We start from the raw sequence: 6,000 nt of genomic DNA on the forward strand, positions 1-6,000 counted from the left end.
AGGGCCTCGCTCCCTCTCGCTGGTAATATCAGACTGACGCTAATTGGTCGTGTGTTCGTGCCAACAGTCATAATGAAGAAGAGGGGACTGGATTATTACCTGCCAATTTGTTTGTTTTCTTACTGGGTCTGCTAAGGTTCCGTCAACAGATTTGAACATGAACAGGACATCATACAGCTGTAGACATGATGTGTCCCATTACTTTTGTCCATATAGTTTATAAACATCAATATTTCCTTAAATTTTAATGGTAGATTTTTCTTCTTCAGTGAAATGGTTAGTTGTGTTAGAAATTATTATTTACAGTCAGAGCAGGAAGAATATTGAACAAATTCTGAGGCAGAACATTTACATAAACTATGTGGACAAAAGTATGTGGACACGTTGAATTCAGGTGTTTCTTTTCCAACAGGCGTCTGGGATACAAAACAATAAAGACTAATATTATGATATAGTTTTATATGTATTTTATTTATTGCATTGATTAGTTTGGTTTAGATTGTTACCTTTGTCGCCACGATACTGATGTTTAAAAATTATATGGACAAAAATATTGGGACACATCATGTCTACAACGGTAAGATGTCCTGTTTATGAGGATGACATAAAAACATCAATATTTCCTTAAAGTTTAACGGGAGGTTTTTCTTCCTAAGATGTGAAGATGAAAGTAGATGGTTAGTTGTGGTCGGAAATTATTACAATTGATTAATGTCAGAATATAATTTTATATTATGGGATAAATATCATTACATTGGTTAGCTTGGTTTAAATTGTTATCTTTGCTTCCAAAATGCCTCAGAGATGGTTTTGACTTAATTTCTCTCAATATTGTTTTTTGTTTTTTAAAATGTTCTACCTTTAAATTTCTGAAATATTTTTTTCATGCTATGACTGTAGTAGTAGTAGCAGTTTATTTCGAACACATAGAATCATCACATAACAAAGAATCCTACAACATGGTCAAAACAAATAAATAAATACAATTTTTTTTGTGCTCGAAAAGGAGCGGGAAGAAGTATAACTTATTGACTCCCATCCCCTTTTTATAAACTAATAATCAAACCAGATCTGCCTCCTTTGCTTTGTTAACACACAGTTTCCTCTGTATATTTTTACAATAACACAAAACATCCATAAAAACCATTCATATACACTTTTTTTAAGTCACCTCATACACAATCAGATTTGCAATAATCAACCGTTTCTAATATAAACTATAATATACATATCCACCTCGAATATTTACTCCAATACAATGATCAATAAATATGATAGTATCTTCTTATCATGACAACCAATTAACTATAATATCTTACTTAATGCGTACTTCTAATGTTCTATATTTTGTTATTCTAGTGGATTTATACATCCTTTTAAATGCACAAATTGAAGACATTTTTAAGTTTTGCTCCAGATTATTCCACAGACGTACCCCTCTAACAGATACACTGGCTTTTTATGTTAATTCTACACTTAATTTTCTTGTAGATTTCAGTTCCCCTTAAATTCTAATTCCTTTGCCTGGGCTCAAACATCTCCTGTAGACTGTAGATGAACATATGTTCATGGGCTTTACACATTATAATAAGAGTATTAAGGTCAACCAGATAGTTTTAGAGCATTTAATTTGATAAATAGGGGATTTGTTGGAGCTAAGTACTGTGCTTGATTGACAAGTTGAATTTCTTTTTTTTTTTTTTAAGTAAGAATATAGAATTAATATTTGATTTATAGTTGTTACCCCATATCGCTGCACAGTAGTTCAGATATGGAAGAACAAGAGAATTGTACAATATATGGAGAGATTTCTGATTCAGAAGGTTTTTGGTTTTGTACATTATAGCAAATAAATAATAATGTAAATGTAAATAATAATAAAATCTCCCATTAAACTTTAAGGAATTGCGAATGTTTTTATCTTAAATCCTCATGAACAGGACATCTTACAGCTGTAGACATGATGTGTCCAAATACTTTTGTCCATATAATTTATAAACATCAATATTTCCTTAAAGTTTAATGTTAGATTTTTCTTCCTCAGTGAGATGGGATGAAAGTAGATGGTTAGTTGTGGTAGAAAAGTATTATTTAGTTGTAATTTATTTGCCTATTTAACAGAACATGATATATACATACATACAGCTTGGATTTCGATATTAAACATGGGCAAAAAGGCGTAGGCTGAAGCAACAGTTTATTTATGTCTACCCTAATTACAAGAAGGAAGGTTGCAGAAACAAAACAAGGTAACAAGATGGTGCAGGTTTAAACAATAATATACATAAAAAAATAATATAATCTAAGCAAAATCTAAAATTCAAACTACTAATTGTCTTATTTTATCGTAATATTCTATATTAATTGAATACCTTGGTTTTAAACATCCTTTTAAATGTAGTGACTGATGTGCATGTTTTTAATTCTTTGTCAATGTTATTTGATAACTTTACTCCAGTTACAGCAGGGGTGTCAAACTCATTTTAGTTCAAGGGCCACATTCAGCCTAATATGATACGAAGTGGGCTGGACCAGTAAAATAATATAAGTAATAGGATAAGAACTTTTGAGTGTAAAAAGTAAATTCTGTAATGACAATATTTATATCCACAACTTGTACTTGAACATAACATGAACAAATATGAATGAGCTGAAAATTCTTTAGTAAAATAAGTACAATGTTAACAATATTACGCCTTAGTTTATCATTTACACATGTGAATCACAACTTACAGATCACAGTGGATCTACAAATACACAAAACATCAAATAACAGGGAGAATATTGTTAAAATTCCACATACCTCTCTTAAGAGATTTCAGGTTATTCACGTTTTTTTTTTTTTTTTTTTTTTTTATAAAAGGTTAGTTTGTAAATGTCAACATTTTTGTGCAATTTTACTTTTTTTTTTTTTTTTTACACTAAATCAAAGAGAAAAAATTTGTTTTCATTATTTATAGGTTATTATGATAGTATTTTACTGGTCTGAAAAATCTTGAATTAAGAAAAAAAAAAAAAAATCTTGAATTAAAAATTAAGACATTTGAGATATTCATATTTTTTGTAAAAGACTAGTCTGTAATTGTAAACATTTTTGTGTAATTTTACTTTTTTTTTCATGCTAAAACAATGAGACAAATTTGTGGTTTTCATTATTTACAGGTTTTTTATGATAGTATTTTACTGGTCTGAAAAATCTTGAATTAAGAAAAAAAAAAATCTTGAATTAAGCAAAAAAAAAAAAAAAAAAAATCTTGAATCAAGCAACAACAAAAAAATCTTGAATTAAGCAAAAAAAAAAATCTTGAATTAAAAATTAAGACATTTGAGATATTCACATTTTTTGTAAAAGACTAGTCTGTAAATGTAAACATTTTTGTGTAATTTTACTTTTTTTTTCACGCTAAAACAATGAGACAAATTTGCTGTTTTCATTATTTACAGGTTTTTATGATAGTATTTTACTGGTCTGAAAAATCTTGAATTAAGAAGAAAAAAAATCTTGAAATAAGCAAAAAATAAATAAATAAATAAATAAATAAATAAATTTAAAAAATGTTGAATTAAGTAAAAAAAAAAAAATCTTGAATCAAGCAACAAAAAAAAATAATCTTGAATTAAGCAAACAAAACAATCTTGAATTAAAAATTAAGACATTTGAGATATTCATATTTTTTGTAAAAGACTAGTCTGTAATGTAAACATTTTTGTGTAATTTTACTTTTTTTTTCACGCTAAAACAATGAGACAAATTTGCGGTTTTCATTATTTACAGGTTTTTATGATAGTATTTTACTGGTCTGAAAAATCTTGAATTAAGAAAAAAAAAAAATCTTGAAATAAGCAAAAAAATAATAAAAATCTTGAATTAAGCAAAAAAAAAAAAAAATATTGAATCAAGCAACAAAAAAAAAATCTTGAATTAAGCAAAAAAAAAAAATCTTGAATTGAAAATTAAGACATTTGAGATATTCATATTTTTTGTAAAAGACTAGTCTGTAAATGTAAACATTTTGTGTAATTTTACTTTTTTTTCCACGCTAAAACAATGAGACAAATTTGTGGTTTTCATTATTTACAGGTTTTTATGATAGTATTTTACTGGTCTGAAAAATCTTGAATTAAGAAAAAAAAAAAATCTTGAAATAAGCAAAAAAAAATTAAAAAATCTTGAATTAAGCAAAAAAAAAAAAAAATCTTGAATCAAGCAACAACAAAAAATCTTGAATTAAGCAAAAAAAAAAATCTTGAATTAAAAATTAAGACATTTGAGATACTCACATTTTTTGTAAAAGACTAGTCTGTAAATGTAAACATTTTTGTGTAATTTTACTTTTTTTTTCACGCTAAAACAATGAGACAAATTTGCTGTTTTCATTATTTACAGGTTTTTATGATAGTATTTTACTGGTCTGAAAAATCTTGAATTAAGAAAAAAAAAAAATCTTGAAATAAGCAAAAAAAATAAATAAAAAAATAAAAAAAAAATGTTGAATTAAGCAAAAAAAAAAAAAAATCTTGAATCAAGCAACAAAAAAAAATAATCTTGAATTAAGCAAAAAAACAATCTTGAATTAAAAATTAAGACATTTGAGATATTCATATTTTTTGTAAAAGACTAGTCTGTAAATGTAAACATTTTTGTGTAATTTTACTTTTTTTTCCACGCTAAAACAATGAGACAAATTTGCGGTTTTCATTATTTACAGGTTTTTATGATAGTATTTTACTGGTCTGAAAAATCTTGAATTAAGAAAAAAAAAAAATCTTGAAACAAGCAAAAAAAAAAAAAAAAAAATCTTGAATTAAGCAAAAGAAAAAAAAGAAAAATCTTGAATCAAGCAACAAAAAAAAAATCTTGAATTAAGCAAAAAAAAAAATCTTGAATTAAAAATTAAGACATTTGAGATATTCATATTTTTTGTAAAAGACTAGTCTGTAAATGTAAACATTTTTGTGTAATTTTACTTTTTTTTTCACGCTAAAACAATGAGACAAATTTGTGGTTTTCATTATTTACAGGTTTTTATGATAGTATTTTACTGGTCTGAAAAATCTTGAATTAAGAAAAAAAAAAATCTTGAAATAAGCAAAAAAAAAAAAAAAAAATCTTGAATTAAGCAAAAAAAAAAAAAAAAATCTTGAATCAAGCAACAACAAAAAAAAATCTTGAATTAAGCAAAAAAAAAAATCTTGAATTAAAAATTAAGACATTTGAGATATTCATATTTTTTGTAAAAGACTAGTCTGTAAATGTAAACATTTTTGTGTAATTTTACTTTTTTTTTCATGCTAAAACAATGAGACAAATTTGTGGTTTTCATTATTTACAGGTTTTTATGATAGTATTTTACTGGTCTGAAAAATCTTGAATTAAGAAAAATAAAATCTTGAAATAAGCAAAAAAAAATAAAAATCTTGAATTAAGCAAAAAAAAAAAAAAAAAAATCTTGAATCAAGCAACAAAAAAAAAAATCTTGAATTAAGCAAAAAAAAAAAAATCTTGAATTAAAATTAAGACATTTGAGATATTCATATTTTTTGTAAAAGACTAGTCTGTAAATGTAAACATTTTTGTGTAATTTTACTTTTTTTTTTCACGCTAAAACAATGAGACAAATTTGTGGTTTTCATTATTTACAGGTTTTTATGATAGTATTTTACTGGTCTGAAAATCTTGAATTAGAAAAAAAAAAATCTTGAAATAAGCAAAAAAAAAAAAAAAATCTTGAATTAAGCAAAAAAAAAAAAAAAAAATCTTGAATCAAGCAACAACAAAAAAATCTTGAATTAAGCAAAAAAAAAAAAATCTTGAATTAAAAATTAAGACATTGAGATATCATATTTTTTGTAAAAGACTAGTCTGTAAATGTAAACATTTTTGTGTAATTTTACTTTTTTTTTCATGCTAAAACAATGAGACAAATTTGTGGTTTTCATTATTTACAGGTTTTTGATAGTATTTTACTGGTCTGAAAAATCTTGATTAAGAAGAAAAAA

General features: G+C 25.0%; 1 protein-coding gene across 1 annotated transcript in view; it reads right to left on the reverse strand.

Annotated features, from left to right (window-relative positions):
• Nucleotides 1–6,000, reverse strand: part of fras1 (Fraser extracellular matrix complex subunit 1) — a 1,008,712-nt gene that overhangs the window by 169,538 nt on the left and 833,174 nt on the right. The gene's annotated exons all lie outside the window — the stretch shown is intronic.

This window comes from Sphaeramia orbicularis, chromosome 9 (assembly GCF_902148855.1).
Source record: "Sphaeramia orbicularis chromosome 9, fSphaOr1.1, whole genome shotgun sequence".
Taxonomy (NCBI): Eukaryota; Metazoa; Chordata; class Actinopteri; order Kurtiformes; family Apogonidae; genus Sphaeramia; species Sphaeramia orbicularis.